Raw genomic sequence first — 18,106 nt, 5'->3', positions numbered from 1 at the left:
TTCAAAAGCTGACTTTAATTCTACCTCAGTCACCTCCCAAAAAAGGCATAATTCCGGGGATATTTTCATACTTGCTTTCATCTAAACAGTCATACAATGATGGTCCCCTCACTTACCCAGTCAATCACTTCAGTTTTATAATATATGCCACTTCGTCCAACATACTTACATTTCCAACAATTCATTCTGCAATTGCGTCATTCAGATCCACCTCACTTTTTTGTATTTTGTCAAGAAAATACTGTAGTGCCGCTTTTGTCTGTCAGTCCGCCCTCGGATCTATAAAGCCACTGAGGCTAGAGGGCTGCAAATTGGTATGTTGATCATCCACCCTCCAATCATCAAACATATAAAATTGCAGCCCTCTAACATCAGTAGTTTGTATTCTATTTAAAGGCTTAAGTTACCCATAATCGTACTTCTGGCAGTGTTATATATAGGTCCCAAACAACATAGGCCACTCCGGACCGCGGCTGACTTTCATGGGCAGCTATTAAGAGTTTTATGGGCTGTGGCTGAGCCCACAACCAGACAGAAAACTTAAGTGCGTTTTTTACTTTTTTTTTTCTACAATCAGCAACTCTTTCAAATATTCTCAACATCGAGGCAAGACCTGACGGTATTGGAAGGGTATATACCAATCTCTGTTTACATCCGTAATTAAAAGGCTCATGTACGCATTATATATAATACATAAGCACACACACACACACACAATATATATATATATATATATATATATATATATATATATATATATATGTGTGTGTGTGTGTGTGTGTGTGTGTGTGTCTGTGTCTGTCTGTCTGTCTGTCTGTCTGTGGGCGTGTGTATAAGACATCAATCAATATCCATAATCTAGGCTCCGAATGATTAAAAACCTAAAACACAAAACGAAACATTTCCATATAAGATTAATCACTACGAATTGAACAGTCCTTCATAAAACATGAAAAAAAAAGCAGAGACAAAATATATAAGAAAAAAAGGTGGGTGAATAAAAAGACGGAGGGTCAATCAGGTCTCTCAAAAAGTCTTAATGAATCGAAGACGAAGAAGAAGTCCCCTCGAAGTGGCAACAAAGGGGAAATGACATGAAAAGGGGAAATTTTTGTAAAGGAAATGTGATTCTCAAAGCGAGGAAAATATGTGACATTATACCAAGTCGAAGTGACAGACGCTGAACAAGGGTTGAAAACCAAACGAGTACGAGATTTAGAGAATTAGTTTTTTTTTTTTTTTTCACAATTTTTTTACGTTCCATTTTACCTTCATGTTGATATAAACTGATCAGTATGTTAGTTTTTTTCTCATTCTGCTTTTTTTTATATATATATGTTAAAGATTACTGAATAAGTAAGGGATTTTGCGTACCTCTCCCCATAATGGCGCGAATAAGAATAATATTTGGTTTTTATGCGTTACAAAGATAGACTGCGGATAATAATAAACACAACGAATAATAAAATCTATTGGATAATAAAGACTAGGGATAATATAGTCGTCGGATAATGAAGTCTACAGATAATAAAATCTACGAATAATAAAGTCTAGGAATAATAGTCTAGGGAAAATAAGGTCCAGGGATAATAAAGTCTGCTGAATAATAAAGTCTATGGATATAATGCCTATTGAATAACAAAGCCTAGGGATAATAAAGTCTACTGAATGATAAAGTCTACGAATAATAAAGTCTAAGGATAATAAAGTCTATTGGATACTAAATTCCACTGAATAATAAAGTCTGCGAAGAATAAAGCCCAGGGATAATAAAGTCTAAGAATAATAAAGCCTATGGATAATAAAGTCTACGAAAAAAAATTCTACGAATAAGAAAGTCTACGAATAATAAAGTTGAACAATAAAGTCTATGGATATTAAAGTCTACGAATAATACAGTCTAGTGATAATGAAGTCAACGAAAAATAAGGTTCAAGGATAATAAAGTAGGCTGAATAATAAAGTCTATGAATAATAAAGGTATTTTGAAAGACTCCTAAATGTTGATACTACCGGTAGGGATGAGTGCATTGCAGATTTAAACGAGGCTCTGGAGGTACAAGAAGAAGACATTAGTGCAGAAGAGGTGAAAGAGGCCTTAAAATCTGTAAAAAATGGAAAAACTGCTGGCGTGTGCGGGATAACTGCAGAGATGCTAAAAGCAGGAGGACGAAGGATGATAGAAGCATTAAGAGTTGTTTTTAGCATAGTTTGGAAAACAGAGGTGGTACCAAGTGATTGGAAAAAGGCAATTATGATACCAATATATAAAAATAAGGGAAGCAAAAGGGAGTGTGGTAACTATCGGGGCATAAGTTCACTGTCAGTCCCAGGGAAGATATTCATGAGAGTAATACTTAACAGAATAAGACCTATAGTAGAAGAGAAACTTAGAGAACAGCAGTGTGGTTTTAGAAGTGGAAGGTCAACAGTGGATCAAATTTTCACCTTAAGACAGATAATTGAGAAGAGATGGGAGTATGCAAAGCCAATATTCTGTGCTTTTATAGACTTGGAGAAAGCGTATGATTCAGTATGGAGAGATGGAATGTGGAGTGGCAGAACACTATGGTATACCACTGAAACTGATAAGGATACTAAAGAACTGGTACCAAGGAGTGTGCAGCTGTGTAGAGCTGGATGGACAGCAAAGTGACTGGTTCCCAGTTGGAAGTGGGCTAAGACAGGGATGTGTTATGTCACCCACCTTGTTTAATGTATATATTGACCATATAATGAGAAGAGTGATGGAGAATGAAAACAGAGGGGCTAGTATTGGTGGAGAAGTTTTTATGGATTTGGACTTTGCTGATGATGTTGCGTTGGTTGCTGATACGTGGCTGGTGCTGGTAGGTATGGTTTCTTACAATTCCTTACAGTTCGTTCGGGTTGCCCCAGGTCCCTCAGTGTGAGGCACCTCTAATGTCTACCAGAGAGTTGCTAGTACATCTTCCTGTATATTTTGCATCTTCCAATCTTGGATGGTCTGGGATGCAGTTTAGATATTTGTCGAGCTTATTCTTAAACACATCTACGCTCACTCCTGATATATTCCTCAGATGAGCTGGCAACGCATTGAATAGACGCTGCATTATCGATGCTGGTGCGTAGTGGATTAATGTCCTGTGTGCTTTCCTTATTTTTCCTGGTATAGTTTTGGGCACTATTAATCTACCTCTGCTTGCTCTTTCTGATATTTTTAGTTCCATGATGTTTTCTGCTATTCCTTCTATCTGTTTCCATGCCTGAATTATCATGTAGCGTTCTCTTCTCCTTTCTAGACTATATAATTTTAAGGATTGTAGTCTTTCCCAGTAGTCAAGGTCCTTAACTTCCTCTATTCTAGCTGTAAAGGACCTTTGTACACTCTCTATTTGTGCAATATCCTTTTGATAGTGTGGGTACCATATCATATTGCAATATTCAAGTGGACTACGAACATATGTTTTATAAAGCATAATCATGTGTTCAGCTTTTCTTGTTTTGAAGTGCCGTAACAACATTCCCATTTTTGCTTTACATTTTGCCTAAAGAATTGCTATTTGATCATTGCATAACATGTTACTATTCATCATCACACCAAGGTCTTTAACTGCTTCCTTATTTGTGATTGTCTCATTATTAGGTCCCCTATATGCATATAGCTTTCCTTCTCTGTCTCCATAATTTATTGATTCAAATTTATCAGAGTTAAATACCATCCTATTTACCTCTGCCCAATCATATACTTTGTTAAGGTCTCTTTGTAGAGCGTTCCTATCTTCATCACAAGTAATTTCTCTACTTATTCTTGTGTCATCAGCGAAACTACTCACTACCGAATCCTTAACATTACTGTCTATGTCTTCAATCATAACAAACAGTATTGCAGCTAACACCGTACCTTGTGGCACACCGGATATTACCTTGGCTTCATCCGATTTCTCATCGTTTGCAATAACTATCTGTTTTCTGTTGTGTAAAAATTCTTTTAACCATCTTCCTACTTTATCCACTATATTGTGTTTTCTAATTTTCTTCGCTAATATATTATGGTCTACTTTGTCAAAAGCTTTTGCAAAGTCTAGATACCACATCTGTTTCATTTCCGCTTTTCATATTTTTAATATGTTCTCACGGTGGACTAACAATTGGGTTTTGTGTACTTTTTCCGGGTACGAAACCATGTTGTCCTATATTAAACAAATTATTTTTTATTAAATGATTCATATATTTTTCTTTCATTACCCTTTCATACACTTTTCATAATATGTGATGTTAGGACTCACAGGCATAATTACTTGCCTCTAGTCGTTGATCCACCTTTGAAAGTAGGGGTAATATGCTAATTTTGTGCTCATCATAAATCTTGCCTGTATCTACACTTTGTCTTAATAATATTGCAAGTGGCTTTTGCGATAGAATGAACTACTTTCTTTAACAAAATAGCAGAATTCCATCAGGCCCTGCTGCAGCTCCATTTTTAATTTCATTAATAGCCTCCTGCCAATATCAGCCTTCATTAATATCTAGTCAGCTAAATATTCACTATTTTCGTCCCTTACTTCTATATCATTATCTTCATTATCTATTCTAGGGGTGAATTCTCTTATATCGTTCTGCCAATATGTTGCAAATTTCCTTTTTTTCATTCGTTAATCTCCCTTCAATTCTTAGAGGGCCAATTTCTATTCTTCTTTTATTCATCTTTTTCGCGTATGAGTATAATAGTTTGGGGTTTTGCTTGATATTTATTAGGGTTTTTTCTTCCAAGTCCCGTTTTTCATTTTCTTTTGATTGTATAATCTTTTGTTCTGCATTTTCTATCTTACTTTTTAGTTTTCTATAACTTTCCATGCATTTTTTTCTTTTGCAAGACCTTTTTTCCACTTTCTGATTTTCTGGAACAAGATCCTTCTGTCTCTTGGTATGCATGACTGATGTTTTACTTTTCTTCTTCGGTATATATTTATCCACTATTTTCTCTAATATTTTATTTTATAAATATCTCCAGTATTTACCCTTATGTCATCACTTACGAAAATGTTATGGGATAACATTTTCGTAAGTGATGACATAAGGGTAAATACGGAGATATTATATAAAATATTAGAGAAAATAGTGGATAAATATATACCGAAGAAGAAAAGTAAACATCAGTCATGCATACCAAGAGACAGAAGGATCTTGTTCCAGAAAATCAGAAAGTGGAAAAAAGGTCTTGCAAAAGAAAAAAATGCATGGAAAGTTATAGAACTAAAAAGTAAGATAGAAAATGCAGAACAAAAGATTATACAATCAAAAGAAAATGAAAACGGGACTTGGAAGAAAAAACCCTAATAAATATCAAGCAAAACCCCAAACTATTATACTCATACGCGAAAAAGATGAATAAAAGAAGAATAGAAATTGGCCCTCTAAGAATGAAGGGAGATTAACGAATGAAAAAAAGGAAATTTGCAACATATTGGCAGAACGAATAAAGAGAGAATTCACCCCTAGAATAGATAATGAAGATAATGATATAGAAGTAAGGGACGAAAATAGTGAATATTTTTAGCTGACATAGATATTAATGAAGCTGATATTGTGCAGGCTATTAATGAAATTAAAAATGGAGCTGCAATCTTTGTTTAATTCTTCATTTATTTCTGGACCATTTTATATTTTTACTGTAGAAGTTGTATTTTCCATATCCTTCCCATCTTTCATTTCATTTCTTGCTTATCTCTGTTTTCACTTGCTTTGGAATGGACTGTTAATTCTATGACATTATGGTCTGAAATACTTGCATTATAAACTATTATTTCTTTAACATAATTCATCTCGTTCACAATACTAGGTCCGAAAGTATGTTTTCCTTGTTCTTGTTGGCAAGTGAGTTTATTTGTTTGAATGTTTTTGTATTCTAAGTAGCATATCTAATAGCTTTTTCGAATTGCCTCTTATCTTCTGCACTACTATTACTCTCTTTTTTTATATGTATAAGTACAACCACAATCTCCTATTCGTTCTTTCCAGTCTACGAAAGGAAAGTTGAAGTCTCCAGATAGGAGAATAGTCCAGTCCTTGTGATTTTCTACATATATCATCCAATTTTTCTATTATTAAGTCAAACTCTTTAGTATTAGGAGGTCATAATATTACTATGTTCATTAATTTTTCAGATTCAAATTCTACAGCTATTAGTTCACATTCTGAGTTACTATATTTCTCATATATTTTTCCTTGTTTTTTTGTGTCTTTCCCAAATATTGCAGTTCCCCCTTGATTCCTATTTTTTTCTATCTGATCTATAAGTTTGGAACCCTTTTATTTGATCAGCATTCCAGTCTCTTGGGAATACCAGGTTTCACTATTCATTATATCTATTTTCTGTTCAATGGGTTGGTTAGTTCTTCTAAGTACTCTATTATTCTTTTTGATTACTCGTAACAGACCCTGCGCATTCATCACTATGATGGTTTGCGTGTTTTCTCCTTCATTTAATATTGGTAGTAATAAGGATTTCCCATGTCTCTTTCCTGTTCTGGTATGTTGTTCTTTTTTTCATTCCAGAAATTCTGACATTAAAAAATCCAACTTTTCCATAATATTTGATCTTCCTTCATCATAATTATTCATTTTGTGTCTGAATCTGCAATTTCTCCGTTTCTGCAATATCCTCTTGCATAATAAATACAGTTATTACCTCTTGAGTAAATTTTGGAGCTGATGCTTTGAAATTTTTTGCTGACATCTCTGCATATCTCGTTGATGGCTTGCTTTTTTCTTTTACCTGATATTCTTTATTCCTCTCTTTATTTGTTTCTTTCTTATTTTAGATTTTATTACTTGATTGATTATTTATTTGATTATGATTCATGGCTACAGGGTGCATATATTTACATTTTTTGTCGAACTTACATCCTTTTCCTTCTTTTAGGTTTTTGCATATTTTTGGATGCAGATCTCTGCAATCATCCTCATAGCCATCTAGGTATGCCACATTTACCATATATTTCATAGTTGTGACATACCTTAGGATGTTTGTAGTAACATCTTTCTCCAAATCTGCAATTCCCTCTTTTCAAAAGGTTGCAGACTTTGTCTTTTTTTGCCTATTTTTTCCTCTTTCCCGTCATTGTGTAGAATCTGGGTAGAGCCTCTTCGGGATTTTCTTTTGTGTTGTCATATCGTAATTTATTTCTTTGTAAGTATGCTGCTTTATTGCCTCATATGTAGTATCAATGAGTATCTCTGCATCCATACTTTTTATCTTGTTCTTTGTTTTCCTTATTTTCTTCTGTCATTTCAGTTTTTGTTTACTTCACTTCCGTTTTCCTCTTCTTCTTCTTCCTCTTCCTCTTCTTCTTCATCCTCAACTATTTGTACATTTAATCTTGATTTAATAACATTGTCTATCCACGATAGACAAGTTGAACAAAATATTCTTGTATCTTTTCTCATATCTTGCATTACCTCAGCACACTGTGGATGGGTCGGAATGTTGCATGCAGCACATTTTCTGATTAGGTTTTGTGGATTAACTATGCTATACCACACCTTACACAGTTTGCATGCTTTTGGCATTCTTTTTCCTAATGCATCAATTAGGATATTCACAAGGTTCACCTTATTCATTCATTTTCTTGTCGGAATATGTTGGTTTATGTATATTTTCTTTATGAGTCTCTTGACCACTTGGATTTTATTTGGAACTTCTTCAATTATTTTCAAGATGTTTTCAGTTGATTTGTTCCAGTTTGAAGGATTATATCCTTCTAATATGTCTATGAATGCTTTTGTATCTTTTTGGTTAGGACTGTTGCTGATCTCATAGATGAGAAATGCCAGTTCCCTTCCTGCTACCTCATCGTATTGAGAATCTGCCAAGCAAGCTAAATTTCGCCATTTCTTACCGCAGTTGGAACTTACTGACATCTTGTTCTGATTTACAAGTATTTTCACTTGTTAAACTAAACTTAGAAGACGCTTTATCCTACTATTTTCACACTAATCTTATCACCGATTAGTTCACGAACACTTCTAGATATTTCTCAAATTCTAGACGTATGTTAAACTTGTGATATCTGTTGATTAATCTGACTTCGCACGGGAACGTCTCACCAAGCAAGATGGCTACTACGAGAGAGGTAATGAGGATGGAGACAGAGACACAGAATTTTGGCTTGAACATCAGCACAAAGAAGAGCGAGATCATGGTTGTGAGTAAGGATGATGATTGGGTGCACATGGAGGATATGACAATCAGAGGACAGGAACTCAAGCAAGTTGAGAAGTTTGTTTACTTGGGAAGTGTGGTAACAGCAGACGGGAGGCAAATTGAATATATACAAAGAAGAAAACTAGGAGCAGCAAGAGCTTTTGAGGTTCTGAGAAAAAACGTTTGGTCAAGGCATGAAATCAGCTTGAGAACTAAGATGAGAATATTCAATGCAGTAGTACTACCAGTCCTGATGTATGGCTCGTCCACCTGGGCACTGACCAGAACAGAGGAGAAAAGGTTGGATGCTTTTGAGATGAAGCTGCTGAGAAGGATACTTGGCATTAAATGGGATGATTATGTTAGAAATGAAGACATCAGGGTGAGATTGAGGCAAAGGCCAGTCAGTACCAGGTTGAAGAGGGGAAGGCTGAAATGGTTTGGACATGTTGAGAGGATGGATGGGAATAGAGACCCCAGGAGAGCACTGAGAGCAGTACAAATAGGAAGAAGACCGCTGGGTAGACCAAGAACGAGGTGGATAGACATAATTGTCAGGGATCTTGAGGATGAAATCCAAAACTTAGAGAAGCAAGGGAAATGGCTCGGATGAGACAGATGGAGAGGAACTGTATCAGCCTTATGCCACTGGCCAGTGGCGGGAAGATAAATCTAAAAAAAATTATTATTATCATTATTATTATTACTATTAATAATAATAATAATAATAATAATAATAATAATAATAATAATAATAATAATACTTTATTAAAAGTTATGGCTTCTTCAGCAGCGTTACGCTTGTGACTTTGTAGCCATTACTTGTTTAATAAAGTATGCTTGAGAGAGGGTCTGCTTCCTAAGAGGATGATGATAATAATAATAATAATAATAATAATAATAATAATAAGAATAATAAATAATATAATAATAATAATATAATAATAACAAATATTTCTGGCCTGACATCAAGTGAAGGTATTCATTACCCCTTTGCTTTCTTTACGAAAGAGGAAAAAAAAACTAAAAAAAAGGACGAAGAAAAAGACATAATTCGAGTTGGAACGTTCGAAACTTTTGAAATGGGCTGTTGGAAAGTTGATTGACTTTTCCTGAGAGAGAGAGAGAGAGAGAGAGAGAGAGAGAGAGAGAGAGAGAGAGAGAGAGAGAGCATGTGTAAGTAATAGCGAATTTGCAGAATAATGGATCTCGGGTGAGGAAAGTGGAAATATGACAACGATGAAGAAATACCGCTAACAACTGGGAAGCAAATGTGCATTTGTACTTCTTATTATGTGTGTGAATTTATTATTGTTTTCTGTGGCAATTTATCATTTCTCTTTTAGAGCCTTTTCGCTCCTTCTTTTAGTTTTTTTTCTAGTAGCCATTTTTTTTGCGATGCCTAATGAAAGCAGATACATTTTGGATGACTTCGTCAACTATATTGATAATAATAATAATAATAATAATAATAATAATAATAATAATAATAATAATAATAATAATAATAATAATAATAATAATAATAACAGCAAATCCCAAACCAAACACCCACCACAAGTATATCACAACGAAATCTCGCAACGAAATCCGACTTGACATTTCAAATATCGGTCATGTAACACACACAGGGAGAGAGAGGAGAGAGAGAGAGAGAGAGAGAGCGAGAGAGAGAGAGAGGTCGTCACAGGTCAGAGAAGTGTGGGGGGGCGCATACCCGGGGCCATATCGAATGAAAATATATTCGCCCTTATACATGTCAGGCAAGGAAGGATAGAGAGAGAGGAGAGAGAGAGAGAGAGTTCTCTCGGGCCATTGAGAAAGAGGTCAGGTTAAGTCAGGCAAGGCGACTGTATAATACTTACCTGAGCCCGTTGAGTGATCGGTTACCTGGAGAAAGTGCAACGCCTGCGATTGGCAGGAAGGGCAGAGCGAATCTTTGGGGATAAAGTGTTTCATAATAATAATAATAATAATAATAATAATAATAATAATAATAATAATAATAATAATAATAATAATAATAATATATTTTTCATGTATTTTTTAATTATTTAATTATTTATTTATCTATTTATTTATTCATTTATTTATTTGGTCTCTCACAGTCATCCTATTTCGAATTGGTGGTATTTATAGTGCGGGGTTCCGGGTTGCATCCTGCCTCCTTAGGAGTCCATCACTTTTCTCACTATGTGCGCTTTTTCTAGGAGCACACTCTTCTGCATGAGCCTTGGAGCTACTTCCAGGAGCACACTCGTGTGTATGAGTCCTGGAGCTACTTCCAGGAGCACACTCTTCTGCATCAGTCCTGGAGCTACTTCGGCACCTAAATTTTCCAGGTTCCTTTCAAAGGATCTTGGGATCGTGGCTGGTGTTCCTATGATTATGGGTACAATTTCCACTGGCATATCCCATATCCTTCTCATTTCTATTTTTCAGGTCTTTATACTTATTCATTTTTCCCTATCTTTCTCTTGTACTCTGGTGTCCCATGGTATTGCGACATCAATGAGTAATACTTTTCTTCTTGATTTTGTCAATACATTATTATTATTATTATTATTATTATTGAATACAATAGCTGTTTCAACGGCATTTAATTTTATATAGAATCTTCTCAATTTCTTCTTATTATCTTTTTCTCGTCAGCATGTAGCTGGTGTATTAAGTTTCCTAAGGACATGTAAAGATTTTCATTTGTCTTAGGTTTATTCCTCTAACGTGTCGACAGCGCACAGGCAGTCATCTATGAGAGTTTACAGTACAGTGAATTAAGATACAGTTTACAAGTATTTATAGCATGCAAGGTCGTGTACAATCGGTGGGCGGGTCGGTGGGAACGGATTTTAATTGGTCGTTGGATGGAAACGAAATCTCCCCCTGAGGCGTTCTGACCTGCGTAGTTTGGACGGGGTTATTAGCGTTCGGTTGGGTGTTGTTTGGGGGTACCCACCCTACCTCTTGGGCGGCAGGCTGTACAATTGATATATCTTCCGCTCGTTCTCTCCCGCTTTCTCTCTCTACTTCTTCCGCTCTTTCTCTCTCTCTTGCTCTCTCTCTTTCTCTTTCTGCAAGTTCCTCTCTCTCTCTCTCTCTCTCTCGTTCGCTCCTTCTAACGCTCTCTCTTTCTCTCTCTGCCTGCTCCTCTCTCTCTCTTTCTCTTTCTCTCTCTGTTTGCTCCTCTCTCTCTCTTTCTCTTTCTCTCTCTCTCTCTCTCTCGTCTCTCTCCTCCCCCCTCGATCTCTCTCTCTCCTCTCTCTCTCTCTGTCTCTCTCCCCCGAAATTCTACTCAAGAGATAATAACTGTATTTATTATGCAAGAAGGATATTGCAGAACGGAGAAAAGTTGCAGATTCAGACACAAAATGAATAATTATGATGAAGGAAGATCAAATATTATGGAAAGTTGGATTTTTTTAATGTCAGAATTTCTGGAAATGAAAAAAAGAACAACATACCAGAACAGGAAAGAGACAGGTGGGAAAAATCCTTATTACTACCAGTATTAAATGAAGGAGAAACACGCAAACCATCATAGTGATGATGCGCAGGGTTTAGTTACGAGTAACTCAAAAGAAAAATAGAGTACTTAGAAGAACTAACCCAAAATGAAAAGAAAATAGATATAATGAATATTAAGTGAAAACCTGGTATTCCCAAGAGACTGGAATGATGATCAAATAAAAGGGTTCCAAACTTATAGATCAGATAGAAAAAATAGGAATCAAGGGGGAACCGCAATATATGGCAAAGACAAAAAACAAGGAAAAATCATGAGAAAATATAGTAACTCAGAATGTGAACTAATAGCGGTAGAATTTGAATCTGAAAAAATTGATGAACATAGTAATATATAGACCTCCTAATACTAAAGAGTTTGACTTAATAATTGAAAAATTGGATGATATATGTAGAAATCACAAGGACTGGACTATTCTCCTATCTGGTGACTTCAACTTTCCTTTCGTAGAATGGAAAGAACGAATAGGAGATTGTGGTTGTACTTATACATATAAAAAAGAGAGTAATAGTAGTGCAGAAGATAAGAGGCAATTTGAAAAGCTATTAGATATGCTACTAGAATACAACATTCAACAAATAAATCACCTGCAACAAGAAAGGAAAATACTTTAGACCTAGTATTTTGTGAACGAGATGAATTATGTTAAAGAAATAATAGTTTATAATGCGAATATTTCAGACCATAATGTCATAGAATTAACAGTTCATTCCAAAGCAAGTGAAAATAGAGATAAGCAAGAAATGAAAAAGTGGGAAGGATATGGAAAATACAACTTCTACAGTAAAAATATAAAATGGTCAGAAATTAATGAAGAATTAAACAAAGATTGGGATAACATTTTCGTAAGTGATGACATAAGGGTAAATACGGAGATATTATATAAAATATTGGAGAAAATAGTGGAAAAATATATACCGAAGAAGAAAAGTAAACATCATCATGCATACCAAGAGACAGAAGGATCTTGTGTTCCAGAAACAAAATCAGAAAGTGGAAAAAAGGTCTTGCAAAAGAAAAAAATGCATGGAAAGTTATAGAACTAAAAAGTAAGATAGAAAATGCAGAACAAAAGATTATACAATCAAAAGAAAATGAAAAACGGGACTTGGAAGAAAAAACCCTATTAAATATCAAGCAAAACCCAAGCTATTATACTCATATGCGAAGAAGATGAATAAAAGAAGAATAAAATAGAAATAGGCCCTCTGAGAATTGAAGGGAGATTAACGAATGAAAAAAGGAAATTTGCAACATACTGGCAGAACGATATAAGAGAGAATTCACCCCTAGAATAGATATGAAGATAATGATATAGAAGTAAGGGATGAAAATAGTGAATATTTAGCTGACATAGATATTAATGAAGCTGATATTGTGCAGGCTATTAATGAAATTAAAAATGGAGCTGCTGCAGGGCCTGATGGAATTCCTGCTATTTTGTTAAAGAAAGTAGTTCATTCTATCGCAAAGCCACTTGCAATATTATTAAGACAAAGTGTAGATACAGGCAAGATTTATGATGAGCACAACTTAGCATATATTACCCCTACTTTCAAAAGTGGATCAAGACTAGAGGCAAGTAATTATAGGCCTGTGAGTCTAACATCACATATTATGAAAGTGTATGAAAGGGTAATGAAGAAAAATATTATGAAACATTTAATAAAAAATAATTGTTTAATAAAGGACAACTGGTTTCGTACCCGGAAAAAGTACACAAACCCAACTGTTAGTCCACCGTGAGAACATATTCAAAAATATGAAAAGCGGAAATGAAACAGATGTGGTTTATTTAGACTTTGCAAAAGCTTTTGATAAAGTAGACCATAATATATTAGCGAGAAAATTAGAAAACACAATATCGTGGATAAAGTAGGAAGATGGTTAAAAGAATTTTTCACAACAGGAAAACAGATAGTTATTGCAAACGACGAGAAATCGGATGAAGTCAAGGTAATATCCGGTGTGCCGCAAGGTACGGTGTTAGCTGCAATACTGTTTGTTATTATGATTGAAGACATAGACAATAATGTGAAGGATTCGGTAGTGAGTAGTTTCGCAGATGACACAAGAATAAGTAGAGAAATTACTTGTGATGAAGATAGGAACGCTCTACAAAGAGACCTTAACAAAGTATATGATTGGGCAGAGGTAAATAGGATGGTATGTAACTAACTGATAAATTGAATCAATAAATTATGGAGACAGAGAAAGAAAGCTATATGCATATAAGGGACCTAATAATGAGACCATACACAAATAAGGAAGCAGTTAAAGACCTTGGTGTGATGATGAATAGGAACATGTTATGCAATGATCAAATAGCAACTCTGTTGGCAAAATGTAAAGCAAAAATGGGATGTTGTTACGGCACTTCAAAACAGAAAAGCTGAACACATGATTATGCTTTATAAAACATATGTTCGTAGTCCACTTGAATATTGCAATATGATATGGTACCCACACTATCAAAAGGATATTGCACAAATAGAGAGTGTACAAAGGTCCTTTACAGCTAGAATAGAAGAAGTTAAGGACCTAGACTACTGGGAAAGACTACAATTCTTAAAATTATATAGTCTAGAAAGGAGAAGAGAACGCTACATGATAATTCAGGCATGGAAAACAGATAGAAGGGAATAGCAGAAAATATCATGGAAACTAAAAATATCAGAAAGAGCAAGCAGAGGTAGATTAATAGTGCCCAAAACTATACCAGGAAAAATAAGGAAAGCACACAGGACATTAATCCACTACGCACCAGCATCGATAATGCAGCGTCTATTCAATGCGTTGCCAGCTCATCTGAGGAATATATCAGGAGTGAGCGTAGATGTGTTTAAGAATAAGCTCGACAAATATCTAAACTGCATCCCAGACCATCCAAGATTGGAAGATGCAAAATATACCGGAAGATGTACTAGCAACTCTCTGGTAGACATTAGAGGTGCCTCACACTGAGGGACCTGGGGCAACCCGAACAAGATGTAAGGTCTGTAAGGTAAGGTAAGGTCTCTCTCTCGTGGATGTATACGTAGTCGGTTGGTTTCTTGCGCCATTTCTTCTTATGATGGTGGGGAGAAACTCTGTTTCTTTTACCGTGTTGATAGTCGGTTTTTTCTCTAATATATGTAAAGCTTCAAGATAACGTAGGCGTTTTCGGTCCGGTGCATGGTCAATAATTTCTATGTCTTTATAAGCTCAGCTCTTTCTGGTCCTGTTGTGTTTTCCCTATAGTGAATGAAAATGGCCCCTTCTTGAAGATGACACGAGAGACGCTTGGAGAGTCTGGTAGTGGTCATCCCGATATAAGAATGGTGGCATCCATCCACCGAGCATGTGAATTCGTAGATGACACTCCTTCTCTTCAAGACGTTTCTGGGGGCGCCGGGTTGTTTCTAAGAAGCAGCTGGCTGGTTTTCATGCTTTTGTAATAAATTATGAGGCTAATTTTATCACTTTCTGTAGTGGGGGAGACATTTTCAACTGATTATTTTCCTTATAGCCTTTTCATCTTCCAAATATTTGTGGTGCATATGATTTTTATAAAATATTTTTATAGCTCCACTTTGGTCGTTAGTTACGGTCGTTCTTTCTTGGTGCCATTTATTTATGGAGTCCCTCGTTTGGCGTTCGACCATACGGTTTGAAAAGTTATTAATTATTAATGAGAACTTGTGTAGACCTTTCGATTTCCCTGGTGGTTTCTCTCCATGTGGAACAGTGTGTAAGGGCGCGGCGGACGAAGGCCTCTACCACCGATCTTTTATACCTGTCTGGGCACTCGCCTGGACCCATTAAGGCATAGACCCTTTTGGGTTTGTGGGTTTCTTTATGTAAACCGTGGTGGTGTATCCCGTAGGGGTCTGCTGTACCCGAACGTCCCCAGGAAGGGTAGGGCACCGTCAACGCTGCGTTCACACGTGAAGTGGAGGACGGAGCATTCTTCGAAGGTGTTTCTTAAAGTTTCAAGGTCCTCTTCTCTGTCAAACTTTTTATGAAGGTGTCGTCTATGTAGCGGTAGTATGGGGAGGACAGGGGATCTTATTGAAAACTCTTTCTTCGACGACACTCATGTAGAAGTTGGCAAATAGAACCCCTAATGGGGATCCCATTGCCACGCCGTCAATCTGGCAATAAAGATGTCCTCTGTGGGTCGTGAATGGTGCCTTCTTGGTACATATTTCAAGGAGGGATTTTAGGGCTTCCTCGGGGATGTTTCAAAGCCTGTTGTCTCCTCACATCTGTATACTCTGTCGAGGATGTGTTCAATCGTCTCGTCGACTGGAACGTTTCGTGAAGAGGCTCTCGACGTCAAGAGAGGCGATGATACCTGTAGGACGGAGAGTCTCGGAGTTTACGTAAAAAGTCGGTAGATGACTGTAGACAATACCTGCGGGATATATGGCGTGAGGAGTTCATTGAGTCTCTTATTGCCAGATTGACGGCGTGGCAATGGGATCCCCATTAGGGGTTCTATTTGCCAACTTCTACATGAGTGTCGTCGAAGAAAGAGTTTTCAATAAGATCCCTGTCCTCCCCAATACTACCGCTACATAAGACGACACCTTCATAAAAGTTGACAGAGAAGAGGACCTTGAAACTTTAAGAAACACCTTCGAAGAATGCTCCGTCCTCCACTTCACGTGTGAACGCAGCGTTGACGGTGCCCTACCCTTCCTGGACGTTCGGGTACAGCAGACCCCTACGGGATACACCACCACGGTTTACAAGAAACCCACAAACCCGGGTCTATGACCTTAATGGGTCCAGCGAGTGCCCAGACAGGTATAAAAGATCGGTGGTAGAGGCCTTCGTCCGCCGCGCCCTTACACACTGTTCCACATGGAGAGAAACCACCAGGGAAATCGAAAGGTCTACACAAGTTCTCATTAATAATAACTTTTCAAACCGTAATGGTCGAAACGCCAACGAGGGACCACCGACCCATAAATAAATGGCACCAAGAAAGAACGACCGTAACTAACGACCAAAGTGGAGCTATAAAAATATTTTATAAAAATCATATGCACCACAAATATTTGGAAGATGAAAGGCTATAAGGAAAATAATCAGTGAAAAATGTCTCCCCCACTACAGAAAGTGATAAAATTAGTAGCCTCATAATTGTTTATTACAAAAGCATGAAAACCAGCCAGCTGCTTCTTAGAAAACAACCCGGCGCCCCCAGAAACGTCTTTGAAGAGAAGGATGTGTTCATCTACGAATTCACATGCTCGGTGGATGGATGCCACCATTCTTATATCGGGATGACCACTACCAGACTCTCCAAGCGTCTCTCGTGTCATCTTCAAGAAGGGGCCATTTTCATTCACTATAGGAAAAAACACAACAGGAGACCAGAAAGAGCTGAGCTTATAAAGAACATAGAAATTATTGACCATGCACCGGACCGAAAACGCTACGTTATCTTGAAGCTTTACATATATTAGAGAAAAAACCGACTATCAACACGGTAAAAGAAACAGAGTTTCTCCCCACCATCATAATAAGAAATGGCGCAAGAAACCAACCGACTACGTATACATCCACGAGAGAGAGAGATAGATCGAGGGGGGAGAGACAGAGAGAGAGAGAGACGAGAGAGAGCGAGGGGGGGAGAGACAGAGTAGAAGAGAGAGAGAGGGGGGAGAGAAACAGAGGAGAGAGAGCAACAGAGAGAGAAAACAGAAGAAAGAGAGGATCAAACAGGAGCAGGCAGAAAGAAAGGAGTGAAAGAGAGAGGCTTTTTAGAATACATTCGAACGAGAGAGAGAGAGAGAGAGAGAGAGAGGAACTTGCAAAGAGAAAGAAAGAGAGAGCAAGAGAGAGAGAAAGAGCGGAAGAAGTAGAGAGAGAAAGCGGGAGAGAACGAGCGGAAGATATATCAATTGTACAGCCTGCCGCCCAAGAGGTGGGTACCCCCAAACAACACCCAACCGACGCTAATAACCCCGTCCAAACTACGCAGGTCAGAAACGCTCAGGGGAGATTTCGTTTCCATCCAACGACCATTAAAATCCGTTCCCACCGACCCGCCCCCCCACCCCCGATTGTACACGACCTTGCATGCTATAATACTTGTAACTGTATCTTAATTCACTGTACTGTAAACTCTCATAGATGACTGCCTGTGCGCTGTCGACAGTTAGAGGAATAAACCTAAGACAAATGAAAATCTTTACATGTCCTTAGAAACTTAATACACCAGCTACATGCTGACGAGAAAAAGATAATAAGAAGAATTGAGAAGATTCTATATAAATTAAATGCCGTTGAAACAGCTATTGTATTCAATGCTACTGCCCTCAGAGAAGGCCTCCTTCCTTATTATTGTTATTATTATTATTATTATTATTATTATTATTATTATTATTATTATTATTATTTCCTTC

Source organism: Macrobrachium nipponense, chromosome 27, assembly GCF_015104395.2.
Source record: "Macrobrachium nipponense isolate FS-2020 chromosome 27, ASM1510439v2, whole genome shotgun sequence".
In the NCBI taxonomy this organism is placed as follows: domain Eukaryota; kingdom Metazoa; phylum Arthropoda; class Malacostraca; order Decapoda; family Palaemonidae; genus Macrobrachium; species Macrobrachium nipponense.
This window is presented reverse-complemented; position numbering follows the sequence as displayed.